This window comes from Stegodyphus dumicola, chromosome 7 (genome assembly GCF_044657685.1).
Source record: "Stegodyphus dumicola isolate Sdum_Otavi_A_Nest chromosome 7, ASM4465768v1".
Lineage (NCBI taxonomy): Eukaryota > Metazoa > Arthropoda > Arachnida > Araneae > Eresidae > Stegodyphus > Stegodyphus dumicola.
In genome coordinates, this window is record NC_140774.1 from 137,454,596 (window position 1) to 137,470,227 (window position 15,632).

Consider the following 15,632-nt stretch of genomic DNA (forward strand, 5'->3'; position numbering starts at 1 on the left):
TATCTAGTTTTGGCAACAACAAAAGGACATTCTGCACTCGGATTTGAAAACCAAATGTATGAGAAACTTCTATTGTATAACAAAACTTCATTTTGGACAGAATTTACGTAAAATCCGTTCTTAGTGCGCGTCTACATCGTGGAATGAGTAACTATGCAAAATTTCAAGCCAGTCGGGTGTATAGTTTCCGAGATCTCATGATGAGTCAGTGTTATTTCGCTTATATTTATTTACGTATTATTTACCATCAGATGAGCAGCTGCACCTTCTTTAAGACATTCAGCTTTTATGGTCAACTGATGAAATTATCTACCAACTGTGTTGTTATATATAGTAGGTTCATACTCAAATATTTCTCGCATTGGGATAAAACAACGGTAACTAGAGCCATCAAACTTTGTATACCGTATGTCTCCACCCGAATATGGGAATCTGAAAGCCAAAATTTGGATTTTTTTTAAATTTTTTTATTTTCCAACATAATTCAAATTTTGCGCAACAACAACAGTAAAGTTAACAAAATATAGCATGAAATTAATAAAAAACTTCACTGTACACACTGTTTCGGGTTAAAAACATTGGTAAACATTAATGATAATGCCTAATATGTAATAATAAACTCCGCCAAACTCAGTGCTAATGAACGTTCTTATACCAGACGCAATTAGCGAACCGTATGCAGAGTAAAAATATCTGGCTACTCTCCACGTTTCGGGAAAACAGAAGGGAAGTGAGTTTTCGGCTTGAACTGGTAAGATCAGCGGAAGTGCGTCCGCGCCACACACATATTTTTTTCCTCTTCGTCTTTTCTAGTATAAGATTATTATCATGTCATTACTGTGTTTGTTTTTGGCTTATCCCATTCGATCGATAGTAACATCACGTAAGTCTCCGATAGAGCAAGCCCACGAAAACCCATCGTGGCAAAGGGTCAAGATTGCGCCTGCCGTTGGCAAGTGCCTTGGGCTCCATACAGGCCACAGTATCACTTTGCCGTCCTCCGCCTCCAGTTTTGAAGGAGAGCACCCGGGGAACGTGTCCGAGGGTCACCCACACCCCTCTTCTCCTACCACTATCCTCTAGAGAGGATCTTCGACTCGCCCAGGGGCGTAGCTATAGTTTCCAGCGCCCGAGGACAACTGAAGAATTTGCGCCCCTTTCTGTGTGCCAAGAATGGAAAATATTTCATTAAAAAATTTCGTAGCATCAGTTTGGCGCAACCTTGGATGTTGCGCCCGGGGACAGACATCCCCCCTTGCCTCACCCTAGCTACGCCACTGGCTCGCCGCGTATTTAAAGTGCCATAATGTCACACAGGCACTATACATCTACAAACATCCTTGCATTCTCCGGAATTCGAACCTGCGTCCGGTACGGCAGTCAGCGTACCGCAATTTCTCAATCGCAATTTTGTTTCTGAGTTTGAACTTTTCAAACTAGTCCGAACTTCCAGTGAAAGTTTTCTCATTCCCGAAAATTTGTTAAAATCAGCAATTTTCTCAAGCATGATCCTTTTAAACTGCTGCTTCGAGATCGGAGAGACACTTTCCTTCAAAGTTCTGTTCTTCCAATCGAGATTTGAAGAATGCCTTCTTATATTGCTCTATTTACTTTTATCTTATCTATCGCTATTTTTATCTTATCTTTATTTAGTTTTATTTATCTTATTTACATTTATCTGATTTACCTTCTTCTTCTATTCCTTTATATTTATTTATATTTATTTTCATTATATTCATCTCTTATTTATTATCTGCTATCTTTAGCTTGTTTTATTTACCTTAAATTGCGCTCTTTATCCTCTTAAATTGTTTTATTTATCTTCCAGAATGGTAGATAGCATACCGAGAGTCATTTTGTTGAGTGAATTGGCTGTGACAGAAGGATATTTTTCAGTATACCGTATCCCATTTCTCCATTATTCTTCCTTCTTTGCATTAAAATTGCCTTTAATACCCTGGATCAAATCTAGTTGTTATTTTAAATAAGAAACAACTTTTTTAAGCTTGAATTAATGTAAAAATCAGACATTTCCTTCTCCTTTAAATAGGAAGACTTGGACTTTAAAAATGCAAAGAACAGCTAAAAAATAATCAAAGTTATTCCCAGCTCCTTTTCCAGAGTTAAAAATCATTTAGGGACACTACGTCATAAGACGATGCCTTAAAGATATATTTTATATTTTATAATAATTGAATGCAATAAATCTTTGTAAAACGCTCGGCTTAAACCATGTGTTTGATTTATCGGAGTTCCAGTTATAGCCAGTTTTTATAGCACAGCAAAAATTGCTGAAAAAAAGGTCTTAGATTTACTTTTGTAAAATTTTTTTAGGAATGTCTGAGATTGTAAATAATAATAAAAGTAAATTACTCGTTGGCACAAATAATTATTGTAAACTCTTATTCAGTTCTTACAGCTTCTATAATAAAATTCTTACTATCTCCTAATGGTTGCGTTTATTCAATTAAATTAATTCTCAGTTAACCCATGTTTCTATATCAGTCACGAAATTTTATTAACATGCATATTCTTCGTAAACCAAACATTACGTGCGTTTAAATTTATATTTTCAGTTGATTTTAGGACTATGAGGTTTTTAACGGAAAAAAACAGATATTTTCTACCGAAAAGGTATTAAAAAATTCGCAAGCGGCTTTCTTTTAAAAAGCATATAGTAGATTTCGTTATTTGAATTTTATTGTGGATTTTCATGAATGGATTTCGCAGAATATTTTAGTTTATTAGAAAAAGGAGTTCATGGTAAAAACCGACGATGTAGTTTAGTGTAAATTTAATGAACATTTAAGTACTTTATCTGTTTAAAATGGCTACTATTTGTACAGGGTGACACAAAAGTCAGACATATCAAGCTTCCGAAAAATTGTGAAATTCTATATCGGATATGAATAGCAAATTGTTTCAGTGAATGACAACACTATACTGTTGCAAATAATACATCACATGATATTTCAGTTGAATTTTAAGCTAATAGATTTAAAAATCGTCTGTTTGGTGTAAGATGGAGATCAGATTTTTCTAAGCAGAACAAATTTTTATTACTCAGAGTTACTTTGCGACACATGAATTTTATTACGGTGCCATTTTCTCACTCACTTTGTTGGTGCTTGCAACATTTCATTCTTGACTTCTATTTTATCCGAACTCAGAAAAGACAGAAGACCACTTCTCTTCTAACGAGGAACGCTTTCAATTTCTTTAAATCAAGTTACGAAATTCAAAATTATTGTTTTATTATGTTCATGACACTCGGAAACGGGTTATTCCACGGGTTCATCTACTGAAGCAATTTACCATTTATATCCATTTTTGGATTTCCACAGTTTTTTGAAAATTTGATATGCACGACTTTTAGATCACTCAGTAATGCTTTTGCAAGCATTACGAGAAAGAATTGAAGATTTTACTATAGCGTAAATGTAAAATTATTGCTAGAACTAAAATTTCGAACTTTAAAAGGTATTTCTCCCGCTTTCCTAGCATGCGTTCGTGGTGTAGTGGTTCTGCACGGTAGGCCGGTATTCCAGAGGTCCGTAGTTCGATTCTCGGCGAAGGCGATTGCTTATTTTTCATCTCCTGTCTCCAAATAACCTAATGTCTTTAATAATAAAACTTTTATTGCATAAATCTTCAATATAATTTATAACTGTAAATCAAAAGTCTTGTCTAATAACAATTACTTTAATATGAAAGACTATATAATACAATTCTTTTTTTTTTTAATGGAATCGTAAGAGATGACTGAAGAGATATTTAATGGTGCAGTCTTGTAAAGCAAATTAAAAATACTAACTTATATTCGAATTATAGCGGTACCTTGGTATACTTCATATGTGAAATAAGTCCCGTTGTATAGTCATATTTGGACGCGAAAAGTTTTGTCTGGTGTATGATATTTGTTTGGAATACGACTCAAAATCGATGAATCAGGACTGGCGGATTATACCTGCTTACCTCTTTCGGGAGGACAACGCTACGACTGCGCAGGAGCCTCAGTATGACTGCTGCTACTATGCAGTAAACAACCCGCTCTATAGCTCTGAATGTGAAGCGATTTTGTGCTTTTTCGCATAAAAGTTTCGTAAATACATTAATAACGAGTTAAAAAAATAATGGGAAGAGTCAAGAGACTGAAAAAATGGTTACGATCACCGTGGAGGTGAAACAGAGATCTTTAAAAAGTATGAAGATGACATGCATATCCAGGAATTAGCTATTGTATACCGCATGTCGAATATGATTATGTTTATGATTGCGAAAAGCAAAGATTCTGTGATTTTGAGTAACTTTGTAAAGGAGGGGAAATCGATTACGAAACAAAGGTCAGAGACTTTAGAGCCAATCTTTTTGTCCCTAAGGCTGTGTTCAGAGTGCGACGTCAACTGTCACATAAGTCACAAGGAATAAAATGTGGAATTTCCGTTCACACCTGCGACTCAGGGCCTAAGCCGCACCCACTTAGAGATGCGTTTGGATTGCGTTCCCACTTTATTTTCCCATTCAGGTTTCGCGATTTTGCTGTGAATGGTCGGCGCTTTTCCTAAGTTGGGATGAAGTTGAAAACTTCGATTTTTATGCGAACAGCCCTAAAAAAGATTTTGTAACGTAGCGCAGACTTTTTGTCTGGCAACGGAGCTCGGCCTAAACCACTTATGCCCTTTATACTATCGTCTGAACGCAGCTTAAAGCACATTCTAGAATATCTGTTGGACAACAGGCACCATTTACTTTTTCAAGGTAAATTTATAGTTGGATAGAGTTAATAATAAGCTAAACTAAACTAAACTCGGCGGTACAACAGCTCTTAGAGAGCCATGGTCGCCGGCAGTGCTCTGATATTTGCTTTCTAGACCGTGGGCGCCTGGGTGCGTGCATATGCCCCGGACACGTGGTCAGCTTAAGGCAGGACCCTCAGTGTTTAGCTCCCAAGCGAACTTTGTACTCATTTTATCGACCCACTTTAAGGGATGAAAGGCTAAGTCAAACTTGCCCAGCCCAGGGATCGAACCCCAGACCTTTGGTGCTGCTGCTCGACGCGCTAGCCACTGCGCCACCAGGCCATAGAGTTAGCATGCACATAAAAAAAGAGATCGGTCACATTTCGCATTGAGTTGGTATCTGTGTTGGACGCAATTTCGATTTTATTAAAAATGAGAAAACGTTTGCATAGAACTTTACTGAAAACTAAAACATTTTTATTGAGATCGCACAGCAGCGGGCTCACTTTAAATGATCGGCGGGCGCTGTGCGGGCAAACAGGTTTGGAAACCTCTGCTTTAGAGAATATTGAAAAATTGTTCTTGACCTGGACAGCAGAAAAACATTTATGTACAATATTTCATCCATGTATAGTATGTATTTCAACTATTGCGTTTGTTTTTCGATTTAAATAGTGTTATAGTAATAATAAGGATATTTTTATAAGAACTTTTTAATTATTTTTCTTTCATTTCCTATTGGAAAAGTTCATTGTCTGAGGATCTGGAACGGATTAATGACGTATACCAAGGTACCCTTGAATTTACAAGTTGCCTTTCACGTACATCGTGACTATTATACTATTACAGAATGATACATGATTTTGATACTATTAGATATTTTGAGGTATAATAGTATTAAAGAATGAGATTTTAAATAGTAAAGGTTTATCTTGCGATAAAAGGTTAAGGAAGATTCGTTTAGGTTATCATTCCTTCTTCATAACCCAAAATTCGTATTCGAAATTTCCTACATTGGAAATGTAATGCAATCACAGATTTATTAAATTCCGAGTATAAATAAGGCCTACGAAGCAAAATATTAACCATTTATTGAAAATTATAATAAACATGCAACAAGTAAAATATTTTCGCCAATAACTTGTGTGATACAACAAAACATTTGGTCTGGAAAATCTGTTTTGAATTATCTGACTGTCAACTGAAACATAATATCGCTATTACAATGCCGTTGCACGTTTCAGGAATCCTCAGATTTCTCTATCCTTAGATTTCATTTGCATCAAGAGAACGAGAAGGAAGAATAATTAATAAATAATTCCATTATCAAGATGTAAGAAAGCAAAACTTTCTCCTCAGAAGTTAATTAGTTTGATTTTATCAAAATCGAAGTGCTGGCTGTAAAATATGTTACAAACGAAATTAAGTATAGAATAATTAGCTGATATTTATTTCCGTTTTACGAAATCAATGGAAGAGGAATTAGAGTAACTGGCTTATGCTTTTGATTATTTTAATATAAATAGAACACAGCAGCTAACACTAATCTTAATTACATCTTTACAATTTAGCTCTCAAGTAATTAATTTTTTTTAATATGCTTGTTAATGTTTTTGGCCATATACCAAAGTTCAGTGGAAGTTTAGTAGATTAAACCATTTACTCGTATGTAAGAACAGATTTTATGTTATTTTAAAAATAACAACAAAATGGTCTATATCAAAGCGGTTTTTACGGTCCCACATTTTTAAAGTGCTTGCCGTTCAAATATTTAATTTTATAAATTTGAGATATTTTAAGAAAAATATTCCCAGTTACAATGAGTAATTTTAGTAAAAGTTCATAGTTCATTTTTGACTTTCACTTCTCCTGCTCCTGCCCACATACAGCACTTAACAGCCTCAAGCAACCAGGAGCCAGATTCTGGCCAAATTGGTTTCAGAATCTACAAAGTAACAGAGTTGCCCAGCAGAAACTGAAAACAATAATTGACTACTGTACTAGCAATTACTCTTCTGACGCTAGAAGATAGTAGTCATAAAAGTCTATATAAGCTAGTTCAATATGTGAGCCACAGAGTCTGTGATATGTATGTTCAATATGTAATTTTGCATTTATGCTGTGCTAGGTTCTCATACATAAAGTTCATACTGTATCTGAATGCTGTAATGTATCTGTACATGTTTATATCTTTTATTTATGGTACCTAAATTATACTAAGGATCACGCGTGTACATCAATGGCATGTTTCTTGTAGACTTTAACTATCATCATAACGTATATGTATAGATGTATATATCAATATGAGTGAAAGTATGTATATTTTTATTTGCTTCGAAATATATATGTATGTAGTAAGTGTGTATATATCTGTATATGAGTTGGTATTTATATGTACTATATATGTTACGGTGAAACACCCAAATCTGGAGAATGTCGACTTTCACCGGTTAATGTCAACATTCACTTAATTCAATTAATGTCAATTAATAATTAATGTCAACATTCACAACATTCACTTAGTCTCTTGGTGTATGTCCTAAATATTTTCCAAATACTCTTATTTCTGACTTACACCGGTCAATGTCGATATTCACCATGTACTAATGGTGAATGTTGAACATATAACAATATTATATTTTCTTCTCCGTAAATCAGTCGCGAATAAACGCAATTGAGACTTGAAATAAGAACATGAGAACCTAAAACATACAATACATTCAAAATGAGAAAGGAAAATAATAGAAGTTAAAAACTTACTTAATTATACAGTATGTTCTAAATGAGAAAATAAAATAACAGTAATAAAAAACTTACTAAATTATGTGATTCAAATCTTATTTATTGCAACAACTTAAACTATTATGGCACTTTATAACCTCTCTTTTCGACTTTCACCAGAGCATATCTGTGATTGTCGATATACACAAAGGTGAGGATCCGAATATACAAGAATGTAGTGCAATCTTCTTCAAGTGCCTTGTATACACACGTATATTTCATTTTTGCATTTTATAAATGTCATTTTTTCAGCCGGAGATGTCCAGGGCTGTGGCATGGCAGCTAGTGGTTGACTCCCGCTGAGTTGGTAACCAAATCTATACCTGGGTCGAAAACCAAATCAACGGTTTACTCCCCTAACCACTATGCCGTCTGGGTGGCGATAAACACGTACTATAGCAACATTTTTTTCATAAAAGTTTTCACAATAAAAATCAATTTATAACATTATAAATTTTACAGTCCGCGTAATCTAAGTATATTTTGACATAATTAGGTATTTATTTTTATTGTTATTAGCTTTTTATTTTTTTCATTAAAATTTAATTTTATAATTTTTGTGGCTATGGTGCCCGCCGAAGTCTCGCATTTCTAAAATATGCTCGCCTTAATGTAAAAAAAAAAGTTGTTGATATCTTGTTCTCAACTCAGTTACATTCAATTGTTATTCAAAATTTTTAGTCCAAAGGAGTTTTTTACCTGAAGGACTATTATTTTCGTTTTGCGATTTTGCGTCGAATCACTTAGATGTCCGTTTCACTTTTCAAACTGTTGCCACCAAATATTATCGCCCTGTATTACATTTGAAGAAATTAAATAATGAAGAATCTTGCACAAATGTATGTATGTTTTTCACATTATTATAAATCAACGGTAGCCATCAAATTTTGAATGACGTAACCCTACTGTCAATAAGGACATCTGAAAACCCAAATTTGAAATTTGGAAATTTTTTTATTATCGATTTCATATTTTGTAAAACTTGCTCTGGAAAATCTGTTTTGAATTATCTGACTGTCAACTGAAACATAATATCGCTATTACTATGCCGTTGCACGTTTCAGAAATCCTCAGATTTCTCTATCCTTAGATTTCATTTGCATCAAGAGAACGAGAAGGAAGAATAATTAATAAATAATTCCATTATCAAGATGTAAGAAAGAAAAACTTTCAAAAGAATTTTTGATTAAGAAACTCAACAATTTCAAACTGAGCAGTGGCAACACTGTACGAAGAAAAACACATTTTTATCTCCAGCGCTTGAGACTGTGTAACGGAAATTCTAAAGATATGCTCATTTTAAAAGTATTTTGCGATATTGCTCTTGAACTTAATTTATGGTTTAAGTGCGAAGAACATGCTATAACAATAAAGGTAACACGCAAAATGCTAATAAAACGCCCCTTTGGAGGTAATTTAAAATCTGAAACCTTTCAGATTTTCTTTTTTTTATTTATTTATTTTGTTATCCGATTTAATTTAATTGATATAGTGCAAACAAGAACTCATTGAAGTTCAGCGGCAAGACAAGCCAACAACAAGACTTAAAGCATAACTGAATAAAAGCATAAACTTAAATCATAACATAATAAAATAAATAACTAAAGCATAACTAACAACAAGACTTTAAGTTCAACTGAATAATATAAAAATCACCCATGAGTGTAATTTTGCATAACTTTCTTATATTAGGGTCAGTCGATGATACTGCTATACGAATACCTGGTTTTGAGTAAAAGATATCTCTATTTGGTTACTAATAATATCAGCAAAAAAAAAAAAAAAAAAAAAAAAAAAAAAACCACTTCCCAGAGATATATAAGTGAAAGAAGCAGCAATACTAGTTTGGTTTTCTGTAACAAGATTTTGTAATCATCTCATACATGCAGCCAAAATTTCGAAAGACTTAGAGCTATTATTCTCGAAACGGCATTTTGCGTCGAATCACTATAAACGGCTATATTACTTTTCAAATTGTTGCCACCAAATATTATCGCCCTGTATTATAATTAAAGAAATTAAACAATAAATAAATAATAAAGAATCTACATAAATCTACGTTTGTTTCTGGCACTGTGAAAAAACAATGATACGTGGAGCCATCAAATTCTGCATAACATAGTCCTCTACCCGAATAGGGACACTTGGAAGATCGAATCTTGAATTTAGAATATGTTTTGTTATCTATTCCATATTTTTTAAACACTAATGAATTTTAGATTAAGGAACTCAAAGATTTCAAAGCGAGCAGTGGCAACACAATGCACGGAATAAAATATTTTTATCTCTAGCTCGCTAGACTGTCTATCAGAAATTCTAAAGATATGCATATTGTTTAAATCATCATATTGTTTAAATTTTCAGCCAAATATGTCAGTTTGTGTACACAGTCATCACCATTTAAAATCATCCCCTGCAGAGCGTTATGATCCATCAGATATGCTGCTACCTCTGAACATTAGCTCCAACAAGTATGATAACGGCTTTTTTTCGTTAGTCAATAATGCTAAAAATATATCAAACTGTATCATGTTATTTTAAAATAGGAACTTCAAAATTATTTCCTGCCGCCCGATTTTACTCGTAACTATGAGTATAGCAGCTGCGGAAAGAAGATTGACTCGCTTAATTTCCCCCCTACTTTATTATTAGCTTATTTCGCTTCGTGAAAAGCACATCAATGAAGACTAACCTGAACTACAGTCTAAAATGACTTGCAGAAAATAAGTGCTTTGTAATGATGACAACGTGATTACGGTCGCAAATAGGGGGAATGGCAACGACCTTGAAATGTCTGCAACAGACTATTGTTAGAGATTTGAAAGCATAAGTACACAAAACACTTTAATATTTGTTAATTGCACAACTAAACCTCACAAACTGATCATATGCACAGAAAATTTGTTAAAAAAACTCATTTAAATGTAGTATGAAGTGATGCCAGATCGACCATAAATTTTGAGAAAATTCGAACGGATTACAAAAATTCTCAAAGGGTTGAGAATAAGAGAAAAAAATTTTTCGAATGTGCACATTCCAAGAAATCACTCGTACCTTCAGCTCTAAGAAATGTCATTAAAACGTACAGCCTCGTCGGTCTGTCTGTCTTACGTTAGGCAGCAGAATGATAAAGCGTTATCTGCTAGAGAAACATTGCAAATTCGCGTTCAAAATGCAATTTATAGTTTTTTTTATTTTGATTCCCTATTTCTTTTCTTATTCCTTTGCTTCATTCATTTAGAATTTTTTAAAATTTTCCTTTCGACCGTGGAGTTCATGGAAAGTGCATGCAGAGCTCTTAGGGCTCCGGGGACCTCAGTATGGAAACCGCTGGCTTAATGCATTTGATTCACTTTTGGTATGCTATAGACATAAGATCTCTATTTCTTTAGTGAAATGGGTACTAGAAAACAGATAGACTTTATTTTAGCATAGATCAGGAGTTGACAACGTGGTAACCGAGGGTACCAAAGATGGAGAAAAGCAATTTTAGAGTGCCCGCCATTAAAATATATAAATTCTAAATTTTGGATATTTATATATTTGATATATATATATTTGTGCAAGTACTTGTAATTGTAATGACTAATTTTAATAAAGGTTCTTATTTTATCTTCCATTTTAACAATTATATGAACTGTACTGTTAAAATTTTATGAAAACAATATTCACGACATCTAGACAACACTACATGCCGACATGAATCAATTTTTGACTGCTAGAAATATCTGATTCAGCATACAGTGACATATTTCCTACCTCCATTATATTTGTATTCTTTGTACAACCTCGGAGTACTATTCGTAAACTCCTTGTTCGTACATAAACTTGTCTTTTCATGAATTTACATTTTGAGTTGCTAGCGGAGCGCGCATTCTTCACTTCAAATTAAAGATAACGAAAGACAGACAACATTACATTTTCAGTAGTTAGTACAAAGAAAATAATTTCACTCCATCTAATTGTTGTGTGTCAGCAACTGATTTAAGCTGCACAGCGGTAACAATTTGCAGTCTTCTTGCTTGCCAATAATATTTGGGAACAAAGTGCGATAATTCTTTTCATAAAAAGCAATAACAAAGCAAATCTTTAGAAAATTACAATTTTTACACTCCACATAAATTAAGTTTTTATTAGTCTAAAGAGGATTTCTCCCTGAGGGACTATTGTTTTCGTTTTGCGAGTTTGGTCGAATCACTCTGACCGTCCGTTTCCCTTTTCAAACTGTTGCCACCAAATAGTATTGCCCTGTATTATATTTGAAGAAATTAAATAATAAAGAATCTGAATAAATGTATGTATGTTTCTCGCATTGTGGTAAACAACGGTAACTAGAGCCATCAAATTTTAAATGACGTAATCCTATTGCGAATTTGGGCATCTGGAAGCCCAAATTTGATAATTGGAATTTGTTTTACTATCGATTTCATATTTTGTAAAATTTTAACGAATTTTTGATTAACAAACTCAACAATTTCAAATCGAGCAACGGCAACACTGTACGAAAAAAAAAAAAAAAAAAAAAAAAAAAAAAAAAAAAACAGTTTTATCTCCATTGCTTGAGACGTGTATCGGAAATTCTAAAGATATACTCATTTTAAAAGTGTAGAGACATTAGGTACTTTTTGGAAGCAGGCAAGATGAAAAATTAGCAAACGCCTTCGCCGGGAATCGAAACACGGACCTCTGGAATACCGACCCAGCGTGCAGAACCACTACACCACGAAGGCACGCTAGGAAGGCGGGAGAAATACCTGATATACTCCCTCTTTTAAAGGGCGACTGGGGTTTTAGGGGACCCAATCGCCAAATCCTGGCTGTGTAGAGTTATCATCCACAACCCTTTTAGTTCGGGCGCCACTGTAGAGATATTAGGTATATTTCTGGAAGCAGGCGAAATGAAAAACTAGCAAACGCCTTCGCCGGGAATCAAACTGCGGACCTCTAGAATACCGACCCAACGTGCAGAACTACTACACCAAAAAAGCACGCTAGGAAGGCGGGAGAAATACCTTATAAAAACACTTTGCGGTATTGCTCTTGAACTAAATTTTATGGTTTAAGTGCGAAGAACATGATACTTAATAAATAAAGGTAACACACCGTTACAAAAACGCCCTTTTGGGCGTAATGTAAAATCTGATAACTTTCAGATTAAGATTTTTTATTATTTTATATATTTATTTTTATGTAATATTTATTTCATTTTTTATTATAGACACCCCACGGTACCCACCATGCCCACAGACCTCCTGAATTTCTGAAATATGCCGTTGTAGTGAAAAAGGATGCCGATCGTTGGCATCGAGAGTATAAAGAGAGTCTTAAAAAAGGCATTTTTTATATTACCCACACTGGCACAATTTAAGATTTTTCTGTTTAATAAAGCCCACCAGCGGACGAGCGATAACGTCGCTGAACACTGGTAGTTCGGTCCGAGGTTCGAATCCCGCGAACCAGCTGACTGCATGGGTGTTTTCGTGGTTTTCCGCATGTGTAACGTGTATACGAGCCAGTTTCCCTTAAAAAGTCCTCCACGAAGGCATCCCTTCCTTAAGGCAGATAGCTCTCGAGTGCTTTGCCGTAATCTAATAAACCAAACCAAACCTGTTTAATAAGTTACCCATTTTCATTTCCTCTTGAAGAAAAAGGACATATAAGTCAATCGCTCTGAAATTCAATAGAATTTAATGGGAATTCTATAATGATATAATAATTTTTTTTCGCTAATTTTATATTTGAGGTAATTCATTTTTTGTCTAATTTTATGTTTAAAATCTGCTTTACTGTTCACAAAATTTCGAGGGAGAAAATAATTCAGCAGTGAAAATTAAAGAACATCATTTCGCAGGATTTTATGGAGAAACTCTTTCATTTGTAGCAGTTGCCTTTCCTTTTCATTGAAACTCCATAATTTTACAAGTTTATGAATATATGATAAATGTTAAGAAGGGAAAAGAAAAGAAAAAAAAAGGAATAAAAGTTACTTTCATTTGCTTTCTTTAATATCTTCGCAATTAATGTAACGCCCAGCACCATTCATATCAAAAACTAACCTCCAGCTGAAATATAAAACGCCATTTGTTTAAAAAGACATAGGACGTTCGTAATATTCTTTTTTATAAATATACATTTATTAATATTATTCAAATTTATCTGATAAAAATCATCACAAGCGCGTACTTGTAAAAGATAAAAATTTCAACTATGCTGAATACTATACTGAATTCCAGTAGCCAAAATTTATATGCATTACTGGCTTTGATTATATACTGCAGGATTAGTCAAAATCTATGAAAGCATTAATCTTAATCGCTGTTATCTACGCTTTGCGATTTTAAATTCAAATGACACCGCACATTGCGTTTAAGAAATAACTCATAAAAATTTATGTGACGGTTTACGTACAGTCATAAATAGCTTAGAGAAACACGACAGGATCGTGAATGACATTATTTAAAACCAGACCAAAAGGGTATTATAATGTGGAAGTTATAAGCATAGACGGCGGCTAATCGGGCCCTACCCACATTCCAAAGAGAAAAGCATCTGTGGGAAAATAACTAAAGGGCACCAATGATATGTTTTTTTACCATAAGAAAGACTTGGGGCTATGGGCCTAGCGTCGCATGCTGTAACTATGATCAAAATTTTTAAAGAATTTTGAAAACATCTGCACGTGTCTTTTAGACAAAAATATACCTTTCCTCTTTACAAGTGTGTATTGCCATATAAACCATTCCTGAATTTTCTCTATGTTGTTTTGTTTTAATAGGTATAATTCAAAATAGGTTAATTCAGAACAATTTGAGAATTCAAGTATTATTATATTTTAAATATAATTTTGAAACGTTGAAGTTTAATTAAACTGCGATCACGTCGGTACACTTAGCAATAAATGTAGCAAAAATCTCGATGGGTTTCTAGCATTTTATTTTATTAGAAGTATAAAACCTGTTTTCCTTTTTCAGTGGAAATTTTTGGATGAAGTGTTATATCATAGAACTTGTTTTTCGCGTAGAAATCACCAAACTGGAAATTGTAGTTTGGCGCTTTCAAAGCCGTTGAAGCCGTTGTATAAAATGAAAGCCGTAATTAAAATTCTTAAATCCATAAGTTGGTTTTTCTAAACATAATTTCATAATATATATTTGAATAAATCTTCAATGTTTCTCTGGAACCTTTTAAGTAAAATTAATCGCAAAGAAATGCAGAACAGTGGTACAGAATTACAGTAGCTCTAAATGAAGAGCTCGCGTTACTCCACACTTGGTATGCCTCTCCTTTGAAAACTTGGTATATGTAATATTTGTTCAGTGAGTTACCACTGCAATTTGTTTATCACTTTCGAGCGAATGTAACGACAGTCCATGAGTATCAAGATTCCTACTACTGTTCAGTAAACAGCCGCGATATAGCATGGATTTCTTAAATTATTTTTGATTTTATCGAGTAAATGTTTTGTAAATGCCTTAAGAATGAATTTTAGGTAAATTAATGAGAGTCGTCAAGCAACGATGAAAATGGTTAGGATCATCATGGAGGGGTAAAAGGAGAGAGTTGTGAAGTATGAAGACGTTATGAGTATCCCGGATTTGGCTGTTGCATACTTTACGCCCTGTACGATGGTGTCTATTTTTGTGAAAAACAAAGGCTATTAAATAGGCTAATATTGTGAATGGGAAGAAATTAACAAGCAAACTTCACAGATGTCAGACTATGTTCTATATTAGTTTTTGATCTGCAGAGCAGAAAAATATTTATGTACGGTATAATGTGCAGGTCTTGATTTTAGACAGTATGTATGCATTTTACACACAGCATTTTTATTTTGGTATTAAACTATATTTAATAATAAAAGTGAGATTTTTCTGTTTATTTTTTATTGGAAAAAATCATTTGGTAGAAGTACAAGGATCTAGGATTGATTAATGACGTATACCGATGTGTTAGTGAATTCTTTCAAGAGTTACCATAAGCACTAATATGGAATGTTGAATTCTCTCCAGAGAATTATGAATATGGTAATTAAGGAAGCCGCGAGGTGGTACTGTTGATCCAGTCAATCCACGTTGCAACAGTTGCCTTACTCATTATTGTTATGATAAGTTT